This window comes from Poeciliopsis prolifica, unplaced genomic scaffold, assembly GCF_027474105.1.
Source record: "Poeciliopsis prolifica strain line A6 unplaced genomic scaffold, Auburn_PproV2 SCAFFOLD026, whole genome shotgun sequence".
In the NCBI taxonomy this organism is placed as follows: Eukaryota; Metazoa; Chordata; class Actinopteri; order Cyprinodontiformes; family Poeciliidae; genus Poeciliopsis; species Poeciliopsis prolifica.
Window position 1 is genome coordinate 5,024,695 of NW_026562401.1, and position 18,926 is coordinate 5,043,620.

The following is an 18,926-nucleotide window of genomic DNA, read 5'->3' on the forward strand; positions in this document are numbered from 1 at the left end:
CTCTGTTTGAGAGTATCCTCTCCCCGCCCACTGTGTTTTCATTCCTTTCCACCTGTGTCACCTCCCTCCATGATCTTTATCTGTTCTTTCGTTTCTGTCACTAAGATGGCTGTCAATGTTAATGGTGTTTCTCTAACCGACAACTTTGAAATCATGCAGATTTCTTTTTTTTTTTTTTTTTTACATCTACGCCCAGAGGCACTTTTGGCATAGATATGTTTTGTAAGGGCATGCTAATGCATGAACTGCTATTTGGAGTTATAAACACCAGCACTCACCAAAATGAGCTGTAAAAGCACACAGATCTTTACTTCAACAAAAACCTCTCAAAAGAGAAGTGCAGTCAATAAAACATTGAGAACTTCCAGTAAAGTTAACCACAAACACCAGCTGTTGGCTACTTACAGCTGAAGTTATGCCATGTGAACAGTAAAAAAGGAGTACATTTTTATCTCCATCAGATGTCAAATCAGACTCATTTACAATTAACAATGCTATTTATATCGTCTAAGTGCTAAAATATTTAGTAAGGATTTTTTTGCATTTTATTATTCGTAATTTGTCTGTCTCAAACCAACATAGTGACAGTTTTAACAAAATTTTAAAAACTTTTTTTGTGTTGTTTTTTATGAAAGGGAAATTTTAAATGAATGTCTTAGTTATTTTCTACAAATATATTTTCCTATCTTGGCTTCTTTTAGTAGAACTATGTGTACTGTGTTCTGTTCTCTGAACCTTTTGGTGAAGTGTTTTGGTTTTTGTGTTTGCTTATCTTAGGATGAAGGATGAAATTCTTTGCCCTAAGAATTTTAAGCTAATTCCTTCATATTTACACTGCCATGAATTGAGCTAATGTTGATTAATGCATGCTGTTCTAATCAAATAAATTAAAGTCCGTCTGACTCACTTGCAGGAATTTTGCACAATTCACCCTGACTGAACTTGTGCAACTGAGTTCAGGTTTATATGTTTTCTAGCTCAGATACACTTCTCAAATTGTTTAAGGGACTGTAAAGAGAGCTTTTTGTGTCTATTTCAAAATATTAGCCACTATGTAGGTAGTTTGGTAATATACACATATTTGTGCCCAGGCTTTACCTTTCTGGTTGATGTCTTGAGATTTTATTTCAGTATACACAAGTCAGTTTCAGTAAGTTCCTTGTAAGGTTCTTTCCTAATTATCCCATCTATTCTGTCAAGTGCACCACTCCCTTCTGCACCAAAACATAACTCTTTCCACCCTGAATGATATGACGTCTTTCCTGTTTATTGATCCTGTGATAATGTGGCATCTTAAAGCATGAGCACATAACAGCTATGTAAGAATCAGACTTGTCCATGTTGTGAATTAATCAAAACAATGACACATTTATCTGAGCTTTCCAAAATTCCTTAAAATCTTTGTGGACATAAATCAAATTTTTTAAATAACGTAAAAAGAAAAAAAAATAGCTAGAAGTTCTCAGCCTCGGTTTTGACATTTCGCAGATATGAAGAGAGAGATAATTTTCAGCTTCTGCAGGCAGAAACATTCAGACTGCTGGAGAAAAGGACTTCTGATCTTTTTGTCTCTGTCTCAAAAGGAGCAGCCCTTGAGTTTAGAAATCTCAGTGTTAAGGTATGTATCTAAATGCTGATAGCTGATTCTGAAATGCTATGCTAAAATGCTATAAAGACAGGTAAGATATTAAGTTTTTAGCCTTTGTTTAAAAAAAAACTAACAACAACAAAAAAAAGGCTTCAATGATTTCAGGGAAATCTTGAGTGAAACTTCATTACAAGTAATCTTCCCACACTTTGGAAATTGTGACATGTAATTAAATCATAACCTTCAACCAATCATGTCATTTCTTTTCTATGTACTTATTTTAATAACACAGAAAAGTCCCAAGGATTCGTGCTATACTACAGTTTTGTAATGTATCAGCTTGGAGAAGTTTGTATATTTTCTGGTGTCACAGTGGAATAAAACGTTTGAGAAGCACTGCCCTAGGTAATTGTTGCCCAAACTGGCAGCAGCCTCCTCAAACGGACCCCTTGCCCCCTCCGCCTCCTCTTCTTCTCAGCTCGCTTCAGTTCACTCTGAGTGTATGAATGGCCGTCACACAGAGTGGGCCACTGGATTAAACATTACCTGAGCCAAGAGAGCTGCCATGAAGCAAAGCCCCCGGACTCGCTCACATTGTATTTCCTCCTGACCTTCAGCTGGGTTTAATTGAATCCACTCTCAGTCAATGAGTAGTGGAATCGAAGCAGTCCTAATATCTTACTCCTGTCTGTCCTTGAGTCATGGGGTACTCAGCTGCTGCTTGCCGCATATTTTTACTTCTCCATCAAATAGGAGAAGCAGATGTTTTGATTTCTCTGATTCAGGCTGGTGGCCCAAAACCAACAGTCGGGCCTGGATTCCTCTTCTCTGGCGGATTTCTTTGGCTGCGTCTAGAGATGGAGCTGAAGGAGCTCTCTCTTCTCTAAGTGTCTTTCCTATCATCAGCTCCTTACTGAAAAAGCAGTGAAAATAAATTCCTGGTGGGGTTTGCTGCTATCTTATCAGATCAGTGTTTGGAGAAGGGAAGCCACTTCAGAGAGCTGAGGTGTGCTTTGCTCATCTCAGCCTGAATTTTTCCCCAGACTCGCATTGACTCTGACGGCACACGCGGCATCACGGTTTAAAGACCGACTGGCTGAGACTCAGACGTACATTCAGCAGTGAATCTGAGATTTGTTTGATAATTTAACTGTGGTTAAAGGTTGATCTGGGGACAAAATGGCAAGACTCTCAGATGACTTTTTGGGCCAAACGTAAAATTGATTCCTGATTGATTTCTTTGAGCAATTGAACAGATATGTATTGGAGTATGAACTTTATCTGCTTGCCTGGTTGAAAAGTCAGTGTGAACTATTTACAAATAATGCAAAGATATAGAAGAGACTTGACAAGTATCGCTTGACATCACATGCAGCGTATGTTATTTACATGTGATTTGTGTCCAGATACATAACACTGCAAACACTGAATCAGTCTACTCTGTGAGAACACAAATGCAAATCATTTGTACTGAGATGCAAAACATGTAAATGTGTGTCGCAGGGTAGCACAAAGCCAAAGAAGAACAAAATAAACATCAAAGAGTAGAGAACTTTTCTACAGTATGCTTTGGCCCTACATCTAGGTACACTAAAAGCATATAAAGCAGTACACAATCATAGTGGACACTGTCAGGGCTGTGCATCTAAAATGAAAGAAAGCAACATCATAAAGGGCTGCCTTTTGCTTTTGTCTTTACACGAGGGAAGACTTTTTAATTCAAGACTTTTCTGAGCGGCTTACAGTTTAACTGTGCAAAAGTGCTATGATGCAACATTTTTAAAATGTCCCTTAAAATATGAATATTGTCTAAAATGTTGAAACAAAATGTCAAAGTTAAAAAAAAGAAGTTAGCTGGCTCCCTTGTTGGTTTACAGACTAACTTTATAAGCCTTGTACTTCCTGAACTCAAGAAGTTGTTCACTGCAAAATGGCTCCTTTTGAACACAGACCCTCAAATGACGTTTTTCTGTCGGTATAACATATTATAGCGATGTTAAATTTCTTTCCCCCCTTTACTTCATTGGGATTTTATGTGATAGACCAAAGCAGGATTAGTGTGAATTTTACAAATAATTCTGAAATGCAGGTTGGTGTCATGTTTGGTTTGCACATATCTTTGTTGAGGTGAATATTTAATAAAGTGAAAACCAAAGACAAACTTATTTATAGAGAAGACATGTGATGGCCAGAGCATAAAAAAATCCAACTGAAGTAGGGAACAAAATGATCCAACAGGGAATGACTGAAGGTGAGTGGCTTAAATAGTGGGGAGCTTGATTACTGAACAAAGAAAAAGTAGCTGATTGAACAGAGTGCAGCTGGAGGAGAGACCAGGCAGACACACTGAGTGTAGAGAGATGCAGGAGAAGAGCAGAGAAGGGAATAAAAATAAAAAAAACTAACTAAATACAAAAGCATGATTAAGAAAAGTGATATCTAACCACAAGTAAATTAATAGTAGTTATAGAAGACTGATTTAAAATAAAGCAGGAAACATAAAACTAATGACTAAGTCGGGGCGCATTTAAACAAATCAAAATGCAAATAGTGGCAACACCAAACAACCCGGGATCCTGACAGCTGCTGGCTTGTATTCAGAGCTACAATGAAATGGTTTTCATCAATGCAAATTTATATATTAGAATTGCCTAATCAAAGACCAATTGAAAAATTTATGGCAAGACTTGAAAATTGACATAACAGAGTATTATCTTTGTCAACTCTGATTGAGATTAAGCTATTTTAAAAAGAAAAATTGGCACAAAGAAGGGCATAATTGTGTAAAACATACCCCCAAAAATTAATAATTGTAAGTGCGGTGAAAGGTTCTTTTAGAAAGTAAAGACTTGGGAGTGAAAACGCTTACATGCAGCATTAGATTTTATGTTTTAAGATTTTATTTGTATATATTTTTTAAAACAATTAAAAGACACATTTTCAGTAAATATGTTTATATTACTTTTGTCAGTTTAAAGTTATTTCAGTAGCCATTGTGGTCCACAACGCAAAAATACCTCTCCCCTCCACATCCTCTAAGTAATAACATGTACACCTCTAAATCTAGAGTTAATATAAATAGATTTGCACAGTGGTGAGACGCAAACAGCATCTGTTTATGGAAATGTTCAGGAAATGTCAGTTGGTTTGTCTTTTAATACCTTAACCCTAACAACTTTTCAGCCACATTTGGACATTAATAAATATTTGCAGATATATCCGTTATAGATTGGAGACTTCTCAGCCTTGCGTCTTTAGACCTGAAATATTACATGTTAAGATTGTATTTGTCTTCTGCATGTATTTTCAAAAAAATACTCTTTAAACGCATTTAGCCCTTAATTGTAATTACAAAATGTATCGGAGTAAATTTCAGCACAGCCTGGTTTGCTTAAGGTAAGTGGACTTTATTTTACATTCAGCCTGTGTTTCAATCAATTGACAAAGATTCTTGGCTTAGTTATGAAAAATAAATTCTAATAACAGCCAGAAAAAAAATGCATTTTGGATCTCTTCAACGTAACCACAGCAGTGGTGGTGGTTTTAATGTCGCCTCTGACTGGACTTGTCAGCCTGCTAACCAAGTCCATGGAGGAGAAGCTTGTTTATTCCTGTGGCACTGACATATAATAACACTTTAGATGCCGTCACCACATAATGGGGTCTTGAGAAGTCATGCTGCTTATATTATGTTTTCCTGTGTTTTCTAGACTGACAGCTCAAGCATGAAGAGGTGATGGAGTTCAGCAACATTTCTTCTTGGTGGGGATACTCACTCACTCTCTCACATGAGCACTTCTTGGAAACTTCAGAAATAATAAGGTACATTTAGATCAGAAAAAAAGAGAAAAAAACATCTTTTGAAACCTTTTGAATAAAAACGCACTATTTCTTGTGAAAACTGCTACAATTGTAGTTCTTGATTCAGCTCCTATTTCAAGGTACTTTATATGCACAAGCATGACCAGTGACCTTGTGTACAATGATAATCAGTACATGAGTGTACACAGATTGGTCAAGAAGAGGACGGCAGCCCCTTGGAACTACCATTAAAAAGGGTAATGAACTGAAACTAAGATCCAGGCTCTGCTGAACCTTGTGAAATGAAACAAACACAACTCAAATGTGACTTTATGCCGCACGCTTGCAAGCTGTTACATCACTTCAGAGTTCCTCTTGGTGGTGCAAATGGAAGAACAAAAAGGCCTTAATCTTATTTAGTTCTTGGGAAAGTTCCCCAAAGATTTGTCACCATTAATTAGTTTCCAGAACTGTTTTGCTTGCAGGTGTTTGTGTTTAATCTTTTAAGAGTATAATAACGGTATCTAAACATGCATTCACTCTCCTTAGTGTCACTCTTCTTCAAACATCTTTGTTTTTATTTCAGTACTGGTGAAAAAAAATCAAAAGAAGCACATTCCTTACTTTTGACATTAGTCTTTTTTCCTATAGGTAAAATTTGTCTGAGTACATGGTGAAGCACTTTGAAGCTGTTCCTGCAGGTCAGAGCTGCTCATCCTCATTTCCCATCCTGCAGGATGAAGGAGCCGGTGCTGATTAAAGTGGAGGGGACTTCATGGAGGTCCTTATGCTGTTCACATCCTCACGTCATTCAATGAAAAATGAATGGTTGCTCTCTTAAAAATTGGTGAGGTGTTCTTTGACCTCCATGTCACTGGCTCTTACTGTGTGTGTGCATGAGTGAGTGCGGCTATATTTCAATGCAATGGCATTGAGGAGCCGTATGAAGCTGTATAAAGCAGAGAAAAGGAAGAAGCAGATCATTAACTGGTGGGATTTCTGCCACTGCTGCATTACCAGCTCTTCAATCTCAAGGTAGGGTCTCAAGCCAAGGATAAAAGTTCACTCACAGGCTGATGACAATAAATGTCAGTGTCACCAAAAGGCTTGCTGTTAGTCATTGTAGGTCATGCTATGTGAGGAGCTTTGAGATTATAGATGGAGGCGTGATGAGGAATAAATTTCAAATCAGACTCAGCATGCGAAGTATTAGGTGCTGTTATAAACAAAGTTAATGTTTGTCATGGCCTGATTCAGATTTACATTTCCTGTATATGTCTGGTTCTAGATTGTAGAGCAGGAGTCTGGGATTACTGTTGAGAAGGTTTAGTACAAAGCCCTGCGCTACAAACACTCCCAAACTGACCTTATATGGAGAAATGGGATGAGATTGGGAACTGTGGGAAATTAGATACACTGGAAATATGATTACACTGTGGAACAGGTTTATCAGTGTGGCATAGATAAATGCATAAATAATTGGATAGATTAGCAAAACACATTTTCTGCTGAGACTTGTCCAACCGATATACTTGGGCTAGACAGATTGAGAGGATATTTGAAGAGGCTGATTTTCAGTTCATTTACAGAAATAGGTTAAGATCTAACATTGAGCAAATTAAATGGCTTTGTTTTGAAGCTTATAAATAGAAATGGTCTAGTGACATTTTACATGAGCCAGAATTACAAACCTATTGTTTGCTCACTTAACTCCATGTTACATGGAGCTTAACTAAAAACTAGAGGTCAGTGTTTGCACATCTTAGATCTGGTACTTTGCCTTAGAAACTGGAGAATTTCTCTCAGTCCAAGAGGAAGATCAAACATTTTTATTAAAATTGAAAATTAAATGTGCCTTTTGTTTCATTGTCATTTGTATGTAATTCTCAGAAACTCATTGTTTGGTAAAGTAAACCAAACCCACATTTTTTTTTTTTTTTATGGATGATGAATTGAAATTACCGTATTTATTTAAGTATCATGTGTTTCTGTTAGCTCAGAAGCTTGGTACCTTCAAAAGAGAACACTTTATGTTTTAAGTCTTTGTCATTATATTTGAATATGTTTTTTATGTCTCCAAAAGCTAAGGCATATTTTATAGCACAAAAGAAACAAACTATTACTCTGCAATTTGTGGGCTAAGGTCAGCTACACGTGACTGTGCCTGGTAGCCGATCATGGCCTTAGTCATCAGTTTGTGCTGTTGTAATTTGTATCAGAAAATATTTCCACAGGTCACGTCTATTTTTTTTAAATCTAAATCTTTGTAACATAGTTGATGGGTACCAAATTTGTTTCATTTTGTAAATGTGGAGTAACAGGTTGACCTTTGCCCTCTGGAAACATTTATTAATATCTTTAAAATGATAGTGGAACAAAAAATAATTTTTGCTGCACAAACGTTAAAAGAAGTTGGTGAGGGGCAACTTCACTAAGAGCAATAAAGCTAATGCTGCATCTGGTCTTCAATGCCTATGGATTTACTGATAACCTCTCTCCTACGAGGGTGGCTGCAGTGACCAAGGGGAGGGCAGATAATGGATACACTGAAGGTTTTTTATCTCACAGCGGGTTAAGAGGTAAAGCTCTGGAGTGAGATTTAAAATGATGAACTCAGCATTCTGGGAGGATAAGGTGTGACTGCTTTCTGAGCTCAGTGTTGTACAGTCATCAAGAGTAGTAAGCGCCAGAATCTCTCTGAGTACGTCCAGATCTCCTGGCTTTCTGTCTTCTCTTTGCTATCCACGACAAACCTGCTGGACACCTCTGATTTCTGTTTTGGTCCAACAACCTGAAGTATTTGGGTCAGACTTTAGCCTTGGAAAAAAAATAAAAAATAAGAGGAGAAAAATAACTGTGACAAAAAGTACACATGCTGTCCCTGTCCCCTGCTTTGAAAATGCATTACAGCACAAACTGTAGCCATATGCCAGTGCAGCATACAAAATGCAGGCTAGCTATTGGGTCAGCATCTTTTTATGAGTTTTATTTCAAATGATTGGTTTATAAAACTCGCTACATTCTGCCAAGACGTAAGCCTAGTTTTAATCTCCTTGGAGCTGAGTATTGTGCTGCCTCTAAGACATTGATTGTACCAACTTCTTAATTGATACCACTGGTGGACCTCCTGCCAGGGGGGAATGTGGCTTCTCGTAGTGTGTGTATGTGTGTGTGTGCTTTCTCCTGTGTTAAAGACTTGCAGTGAATTCCCTGGTGACCTGGATGAAAACAGAGCGTTCGCTTATCTTCATCGAATCCCAATCTTGGAAAATACATGTGCACACCAGTCAGGGGGCTTATCCAACATCGTTAGGGGGCTCCAGTCAGTGTTCCAGGACATGCCAATCAACACAGCACCCTGACATGATAACTTGGCATAAGAGACGCTGCAACTGCCATCATTAATTCCTCCAAACTCATGCACACGCATGCTGCACCCATATGGACATATGTCAGGCTTCTTCGTCCTGTAATCAAGTCCTGAGGCTCCAATTATAAAAAAGAATTATTCATTTGGAGATTTTCACCATATTCATTATCTCACTGAATTCTGTACACCAGGTCCGTTGCTAAAACTATGTTCTTTAATGAGTAATGGTCGTTGTTTGAAAAGTTTCACTGTTCCTAAATGTCATCATTAATCTGGACAAGTAGAAATGTTGCCGGCTCATTTCTAAAGTGGAGAGTGTAATTACGGTTTCGTCTCATAAGGGTTTGTGTACGAGAAAAAGATCCAAATCTCTGTTATATCTTGCCTTATTCTTTTGTGTATCAGAGGGGTGTATAAAATGCGAAGGGCGGGGGGAGCGGGTCTTTATGAGCACTGGAGGCAGCCGAAAAGCCAGCATGTATATAAAGGCGCTCAGAGCTGGAATGATCAGACGGTGTGAGCCCAACACATTCATCAGGACTCTCTCCACGGGGATGGGGCCCAAGCACCACGGAGATGAATAAAAATTCTGTGGGCCAAACAGAAATGAAATAATTTATTCCTGAAATGGAGTGGAGGGGCACAGGAGACAGTACAGGGAAGGGCAAGGGAATGTATCAAGGTTGCGTTCAGTGTGGCCCTGCACTTTTTCATATTCCACGCCACACGCTGGGAGGAAATTCAATTGCCGCTCTCCCTTGCTTTTTTTTTTCTCGCGCAAGGAAGTGAGAAAAAAAGGGGATTTAGATATAGTCAGTCCCTAAATTCAAAGTGAATGCAAGGGGGAGGAATTTACAGTTCAAAGAAGATAAATATATATTTTTAAACATCAGTTGGTTCTCTGAGGCACTTCCTTTAGGACTTGAGGAACCAACAAGTAACAATAATAAACCTCTAACACATTTTAATTTTCTAAAAATTAAAGATGCACAAGGAAACAACATCGTGCTTCCTTTTTCAGTTTGAAATTGATGAAGGATATTGATTCTTCAGATGCTGGACCATCAAACAGCACCTGTAAGGAAGCAGCACCCATCTTACCTCTTGACAGCGAAGCAGCAGGGAGACTGGCCTAAGGTAGACAGTGCAACACTGGTCAGCATAAATGTCAATCTCCCTGCCTGAATTCAGTCTTCATGGCAACCAACAGTGGCTGGTTGGGTTGCTGTTGTCCTACTTCACCTCATTATTTCTAATTTTATTTAAGACTTTTATCCAGTTCTGCAGGCGCGTGCAGAGGGGGGTGCTTTGGGGGCTTGAGCACCTGCCCCTTTTGCTCCATGGCCCCAAGTGCCCTTTTGTTTTTGTTTTTTTTTTCCTTACACATGTACTACAATTATTACTATATTACTATTATTACTATTATTATTATTATTACTTTGCAAGAAAAACAACCCAATAAGCCCTCCGGTCACATTGTTACCTTTGACCTTTTGCCCGTGACGCACGACGCTCTTGACTCTCGCGCGGTGAGATAAAGCGGCTAACTGCGGAGCTCAAGCTAGCGACGTTCCAGATTACAAAACAGCTTTTGGTGAACTGAAAAAAAATATATTTTTGGTGAAAACACTGGAGTCGGCTTGCTACTGTCAGATAACGGAAAACGTTAAATGTTGTATCGTTTCTCCTTCAGCACGAAGTCGCAGTTTAAGCAGAAATGAAATATAACAAGACAGGCGTCTTAGAGAATATACGTCTCTAAGTCCGCCTTTCTCTGAATAAACTGAGCGGGAGGAGACAGACAGGTGAGGAAAAGCTGTTCTTATCTATCGATCCAGTATTTTTATCATCAGACATTAGGCTGTTGTTGTGCTATGAGCTAGCTGCTAGCTAATGACTTTGCTAGCAAAGCAAGGTAACTAAATAGCTTCCCTGTATTGTTAATGACAGAAGTCATTCTTCAGTATTATTTATGCAATAGGGGCACATTGTCCGAACAAAACCATCATCTCCATAATGGATATATGTCTGATTTTCTAATTTTCTTTGGTGAATGATGTATATTGCATTTATTCTAGCGTTAGGTAAATGTTTTCTTGAAGGAGAATTTAAATAAAAGTCCAACAAGGACATTCATTTAGAATTAAAAATAACTCATCCTGAACTACCGTGATAGATATAATGTATGTAATAATCAAACTGTTTCTGTCCAATAAAGCATGTCATTAATGAAGGGGCAAACATAAACTTTTATTTGCACACATCAGAAATCTTTGGTTTTGATTTTAGGCTCTCCCCAGACCTCATGTGAGAATCGCAAGCAAAACTTTGAACAACAAGCAAAGATTTCTGACATGCGCAAATAAGTTTGTTTGTTTTGCAAAAAATTTTTTTAAGTCAAGAGATAAAAAATTGTGATTTCGGTTTAAAAAAAAAAAAAAGTTAAACTTTTTTTGTTGAAAAAAATGTTACAATTCAAAATGTCTTGATCACAATTTTATATTATTTAATTGAGGTTAGTATTTTAATTGAATAATTGTGAAACAAATTGAACTCCATAGCAGAGGTCTCATTTTCTCTGAAATTAATATTGTTATGCTACGGACTGAAAAACATATTGGTTTAAACACAACGGTAAAGAATTGGTAGTGTGGTTTATTATAGTGTTCTGATCATAATTCTTTGTTTTGCTTTTTTCAGTTCAAAGACGCCACGTAAAGAGAGACGTCAGAAACAAAAAAGAAAGACAGTGGATTGTTGACCAACTGGGTCAACTGTACCAATCATTCACAGTGAGGTTATTAACATTCTTCAAGACATGACCAGCAGAAAACTGTTGCTATGAACAAAAGAGAACAAAAACAGCAAAAAATGCTTAAAAGTTTGAAATTTGTTTTTAAACAGTTAAAAGGCAAGAGACTGAAATAAATAAGACTTCACTCAACACAGAAAAAGAAAAAGAAAAGAAAAGAGAAACTGACAAGAAAAAAAGAAGAGGAAAGATTGAAGAAAATGTACATAGGTACTTACAAAATACACTAAAACACAAATAGAGTAGTATTTTCTCATAGTGACATACATTAATTACATTTTTGCTTTTGTTTTTTTCTTTCTGCAGTTCCACGTTAAAGTTTGATGCAGCTCTGTTTTTCTGAATGGACCGTCTTCATCTCCACTGCAAGTACAGCAACCCAAGCAGATGTTCTTTGATTGTATGTCTCACAATTTTATAATCTATCATTGCTAATTAAACTCTGAGAGCTGTGTGACTTTGTTAATATTCTGTCCTGAAATGTGATTTGATGTGCCCTTTTTTTTTTTTTGAGCACCTGCCCCTTTACTAGTCTCTGCACGGCCCTGCAGTTCTGTGTCTCTCATATTAACCAGATCTTGTTTATTTTGAACTAAATTTAATGAATTATGTTTCAACTTGCATGTTGATAATGTTATCACCAAGCTTTTTAAATCCGGCCTTTGCTTATTTGCATCTGTTTAATTTCGTCTTGTTCTACTTGCATAAACAAACTTTTAACAAATTGCTTTCACACAGCCAAATTGGGGAAAAAAAAACATTCTGATTCACATTTTTAATTTTACTTGAAACAAGGATGAACTCAGAGTGTTTTTTAAGACTGTTTTTAATTGCAGCAATCTGCAAAATTCCTCTGATAAAATCCTGGTTCATTTTTAACGTAATGACATGGACATAAACGTCATGAAAGTAACTGAGCTGCAGACATGCATAAAGCGTTGCAGGTCCTTTGATCGCATTGGTTACTTTAGAATTAGTGAATATTTCTTATTTAAACAGTTTTGTATAATACGGCGTCCTCTTTACCTCAGTGGCAAAAGCAGCCATTGTTTTTCTTCTAATCATTTGGAGAGAGTTTGACTTTAACAACTGGCTTCACTCCATTGATTTGATTGGTTGAAGCCAGGCTGTGACAGACAACCAACAGATGGCTCATCCAATCATTTGCCAAGTATTTTTTTAGAAAAGTCTGCCCTTTTAAAACACTTTCTATTCCATCTTTTCCAGATGGCTCTCTCTAACAAACCACTTGGCACATAAGGTAACATGGGACCTTCACACTTCTTCACCAAAAAACCCCTTTGTGTTTTTATTGTGAACAACACATGATCCAGCTCGGGGCAGGAAGCCATCAAGCTTTTACTACGCTGCAGAAGAAAAAGCAGGTTCTCAGATAACTGTTGAACATTTAACTGAGTAGAAACTCCCTGAAGGGGTTGTTTATCAAAATGCATGCCAGATGGAGGAAGGTGCCAGTAACACTGAGTGAAAACAACAGAATGTAAACTGTAAAAAAGAAAAAAAAAAATCTTACTTAACATTGTTTTCACCAGATTTCAATGAAAGCCAACTTCAGTTTCAAATGTACTGTGAATCTGACACCAACCCTCTGAGATTATCACAGACCTTCAGTCTCAAAGTCTGCATGTTTTTGCTCACATTCAAAAAACTTAGTAAAAATACTAACACTTTAACTATTTTGCACAATTTATGGACCGCTTTGAGGTTGCAAACTGTCAAAATAACTCTTTTACATGGAAAGTAATTACCACCCGCGTCAGCGAGAGCATGAAAAACAATTTCTCCTAAACCTGTTTCTCCAGTCAATCCCTTTCTTTGTGCATGACACAGTTTCTGTTACTCAAAAACTAAAACCATATCTTGGAAACATATCCACCAGCCTGCTAATCAAAACAGTTAGGGATACCCATAAACCATATACAAACTGCCAGTACATATAAAAACAGTCCCTGTTTGAGCATGTATTTGTAATGAATAAGACTTTTACAATCTTATGTGATTTATAGCCAAGCTTTTATTTATTTAGTTTTTATCCTATGAGTTTAATTTTTCTAATAACTTAAAGCTTTTAAACAGGTTACTTACCAGATTTAGATGATGTAACATTCGCGTAAATTCAAAGCTAGAGTATTTATATCTATATGAAGTTGCTCATCATGCTATTCAGGAAGGTTTTGGCTCATAGACATAAAGTCACTGTGGCAGACATAAAGTCTATGAGCCAAAGTCTCTAAACAAGTTGGTTCAAAGTCTCCAAACAAGTTGGTTGTTCTTCAGTATGAAGAACAAAAGCTAAAGATCTTGTCAGGATGGTAGATGAGGTTTGTAAGAAAGTCACAGTTACTGACATGGGCTGAGAGGCAACTCCAAAACAATACTCCATATGCAAGATTAAAGTCTGCAAATACATGCAGGTGTAAAAAAGTAAAGATTTTGGAGACATGTTGAGTGGCAATCTGTCAAAATTAATGTTTGGCCATAACGACCACATTTGGATTAAAAAGAAGGAAGATTGGACACCTAAGAACATCCTATCTAATGCGGAGTACAGTGGTGGCAGCATTATGTAGTTATTATTGCAAACTCTTGGTCTTTTGTGAGTTCTTTATGGAACACAAAGATTTCTCGTCTTACAAATCTGACATAAAAGATGAACTTCTGTTGTCTTTTTAAGACTGTACAGGCATCCACTTTTATATTTAGAACATCCTAATTGTAAGAGTTATTACAAGGAATAATAGTTGTAGTGTACAAATTTAGAAATAGCCTTTTTAAAGAACATTTTAGATAAAATTTTAGATGGGCCTCTCTTACATTCTTGGTCTGTACTAATTGTATCTATTATTGTTCTCTCAAAATCGGCAACAAATATTCAATCTCCAATTATGTTAAAAAAATCACTCAGACTTTTATGCTTTTATGGGACAATGGCTTAATTTATTTGTTTGATCACACTACCTTGTAACTGTCTGAATTCCCTGAAACAGAAACTTTGAGGGATCTTCCAAAAATTGGACAATATAATGTGACTATGCAAAATAAAAGCAGGTCAGGTTGAATATTAGTTATCATTTGTATCTGTACATGTGCCTACAACTTTAAAATAATGGTGCCTTATAGAAACAATGTAAAAAGTAAAAAACAAAGAAAGAGAAAATGAAATTGTCAGTGAGCAAAACAAGTGTTTTTCCACTCCATCTTTCACATCTTATTGCTGTATGTTTGTGTGGTTTGTTTGTGAGATTGTAAGAATGTACAAAGTTACTTGTTGGATTTGCAGCTCAGAGTTAATAAATTCACAACTAAAGAAAGACAAAGAACCAAGTCACATCGGATTCCAAAAACAAACATAAATAAAACTTTGAATAACACTTACTCACTCTTTCACACACAGTCAGGCGCAGATGCACACCACTAAAGCAATGTGCCTGAACAATACATCCAACCTGTCCTAATCACAGGAAGAGAAAATGTTCCCACACTGTAAATATTATAAGTGCTCTCAGACAATGTAAGCCTTTGTATGCAACAAAAGCGTGTCAATACGGACTTCAAGTAAATACAGTGATGACGCATACCATCACATGCCTCATAAACCGTATGTCGCCACTCCAGTGTCATCATAGACTGCAACGCCAAGCAGACACAGGAGGGAAGGGGGAAGAGCGTGTGATGATGAATTGATTGATGAAAGCAAATGAAGATGAATGCATGTGGCAAATACAGATAACAAGAGAAATATGAAGAGCACAACAGCTGGTTTCACCATCTCACTGTGGCAGAAAATATGAATAGGTGATGTGTATCTGGCTTATTAATGCCACTGCAGCAACAGCAAACGCATCACTAAACCAGATACGGCTCCCTTATCACAAATCATTTGACACAGGAACAGGGGGCCGCCAGTCTCTCTGTAACACCTGGAACTTAATCACTGGGACGGGGCAAGCGGATCGGCTCCAACGCCTTACGCCCTAACTCTTATTGCCATATGGACTGAGTCCTAAAACTGACCATAGATCAGTGCACAAGCAGTCTAACGAGCAGCCGTTTATTTTTCTCCCCACGGCGCCGTCACTCCATCACAAAACGTTCAGGTCGGTAATAACCAGGTGAAAAAGTAGCTGTGTGTGGCTGCTTGTGTGTGTGGCTGTTTGGCAGCAGCAATGCTTATAATTAACCAAAAGTCATTAAAAAAACACTTCAAGAGTTTCTCTTTTTAATCTTTGATAAATCTTTTATGTTCTGCCCTGTGTAACCACAGTAAATTTGTCTCTGCTACAGAAAAAGGATGAGACGAAATAAACATTTAACATAAGTCATTAATAATAAGTTAATGTGGAAAATTAGAAATACAAGTTTTTTCCACACTTGTGTTTTCCATTAAATATTTCAGTTAATTCATTTATTAACATCAGAGGTAATTGAGTAATATTTCAAGATACTGTAATAAAGATTTCTATTACAACATTTATTTTTAGGCCATTTTTAAATATCTATCACTCGATCACAGCTTTACCTTCTACCCTCTTATTTAAAAATGGCATCATAGGTTCAAAGACATGTCAGTTGTTGCCTTTGTTTTTGCTGTACCATGCTGAGATTATTAGAGGTCCCCATCTGGCCTCTTGGTATGCCTGCTGGATGTGGCACTAAAAACTGGATGGTTCAGACTGGTTTCACATCCCTTCTTTCCAATCCCCTCTTCGACTGAAGGAGGTACTCGAAAAGACTGACAAATAAACAAATTTGTTTTTTTAAAGTGTTTTAATTGTAGATAATGTGAATTCCTTTTGTTTAATCAATAGTATATACATATTTGTCGACTGATACATTTGTTAGCTAATTTTGAAAATTACCTCTTGTTGTTCTTTCCATTTGAATTTACATTAATACTAATTATCTACACTTGTCTTCCACTTATGAGACTTGTCATACATGAACCTTCCTGAATTTAGTGTAACAGTATTATTTTTCACATTTTTTTTAAGACCTAAAGTAAACATCTCAGTGCATACTATCAGTTTTGAGTAAAATCTCTTTTAAGATCATATCAGGTCTTTTATTTTTACCTGACTTGAGTTCTTTTTTGCTGCATTTCTTGTTTCCTGAATACTGATTCTAGCCGTGTGAAAGCTGAGCAGTTTTGCTTGAGACTTTATCTATTTGCTTAGATATTAAATTTTTGGCTCTTGAGATAGTCCAACGTAAGTAAATTTTGCTCTGAGGCTGCAGACAGGCTTTTTCTTCTTCTGGTAGGAAGTGCTGCAAAGTAAAATATTCCAGATTGCTAAAACTGCTAAATCTTGCTGACATGTTTTTACAGTTAAATTGGGGTTTTGATTTACCTTTAAACACTCTTCCCAGGAAGCATGACTTTTTCTTGGAAACTGTAAACACATCTGCACAGATAAGCTTTGCGTTGTAATTTTCTCCTTGTTGGTCATTATTTTTAGCAGAATACTGAGCATTTCATTAGGGAAGCCCATAGCTACTGATTATTGGCACAGATTTAGGTTTTATTGCTTTAAAATTTGCTTCTCTCTATCTTTTGAGATAATTGTACACAACCAGTAGATTTAAATTAATGATCTTAGGGTGTAGCCAAGCTTTCTAAATATTGCTTACACAGATAAATTGAATCTGTGGTGCAGTAAATTTACATAACTGAATCTGTGAAATCAACATTAAAAATTCAAGTTAGTGTCTTTACACAAAAATATCTGGCATTCGTATCAAAAATACTTGGTCAAGATACAAGACATTCTCTTTTTTTTTTCAGAAAATAAATGGTTTAAGTACTAAGGACAGTCTTGTTTGAAGAGCATAAACAAATAAAGGCAATTATTTGCATAAGTAGATAGAGCAGAATATTTTTATCAGTGAACTTTCCTTTTCATCCAACTACAAAAGTGGAAGATGCACAATAGAGAAACTAAATTTAAAGTTTTCTTTCAAATGTCTTCAGTTTTCCTTTACAGCTCAACTTTAAAAATGGCTTTAAATTGTCTGGCAATATTTATACACCAATGAGAATAAATACTAAATAACTATATTAAATATCTATATTTTTTTATGCAGCCCTGACAAAAACATAAACTGATATACAGTGGATATGAAAAATTAGTTTTTCCTCACTTACAATTTGATTAGAGCCTTGTTGCAAATAGTATTGGAATAGTGTCTTTCCTTTAAAAAAAATCACACAAATATTCACAAAAATGTAGAAAGAAGTTTGAGTTTTTCACAAATTTATTAAAAACAGAAAACCAAGAAGTCACATTTACTGAGTATTCAGAGCCATTCTTATAATTGGTTGCCTGTTGTTGAATGTTTGGAGGCCTCCTTACCGTCAGCGTAAAGCTTGGCCACAAATTCTGTCAGGTTCTAGTCAGGACTCTGCTGCACTCCAAAAATGATTATTTTAGTCAGAAAAAAACATGTTGGTAAAATAATATTTAAACCAACCATACCTTGCAAATGCTTCATTCAAATTTTGTATTCTGAAAACCACTGATGCAGATGAATAACAGTTTCTACATCTCAGACCAAACACAACTTCTCTACTCTCCTTTCAGAGATCATTGGATGAAAAGAAGCAAAAAATACGCCGCAAGCAACAAACCTCCTGTTGCATTTCTCTCACTAAACAGACAAGAAAAGTTAGGTTGTGTTTATTTGAAACTCTGCTGCCGAAATATGAGAATTACAAGAATCTGAACTGCAGCTCCACTGCGCTGACTGCAAGCTGCGCACGCATTGGCACGCTAGTTACATGCTGCTCCATTCATCCATCCACATGCACAGGCGCACGCAAGCAAGAGAAGCTGCACCTCTCCATGCTAAGGCGCACCAGGCATCTGCCTGGGTGACACTCACATGTGGATCCACAGACGCTGGTGTGGCGCCTCCGTTTTGCTTGGAGAAGCAGAAAGAGGCGATAGGAGGCAGCGGTAAAAAGAAGGGGGCAAAAAAAAAAGAAAGAAAAAAAAGCAGGACGGTGAGGGAGGGATGCGGGGAGAGAGCTAGTGATGGATGGATGGAGGGAGAGAGGGAAGGAAGGAGGTGGGGGGATGCAGAGAGACGCTGCGAGGGCATGAGAGGGCTGAGTGGTTCTAGTAAATATTTATATTGCATTATGATACGAGGAGGAAGACTGAGAAAGGAGGGGAGATAGAGAGCGCGTCCTATCCCTTTATTAATTTTATTCCGGACCGCTAAGTTTAGCATTCAACACGTGTCGCCTGAGATGGAGAGGCAGGGAGGGAGGAGGGGGGAGGAGGAGAGAGATACAGGGGGAGAGAGGGAGGTTGACGGTTGCTAGGTGACGGGGC

At 37.2% G+C, this 18,926-nt stretch overlaps 1 long non-coding RNA gene across 2 annotated transcripts; it reads left to right on the plus strand.

The window, feature by feature from the left end:
- Positions 1 to 10,305: 10,305 nt before the first annotated feature.
- LOC129371460 (uncharacterized) lies at positions 10,306 to 11,976 on the plus strand. Of its 2 annotated transcripts, none has more exons than XR_008607151.1 (4): positions 10,306 to 10,564; positions 11,460 to 11,556; positions 11,664 to 11,781; positions 11,878 to 11,976. It is a non-coding gene; the product is annotated as an uncharacterized LOC129371460 (long non-coding RNA). The 2 variants fall into 2 exon arrangements; XR_008607152.1 differs by having other exon boundaries at positions 11,460 to 11,551.
- Positions 11,977 to 18,926: the final 6,950 nt, after the last annotated feature.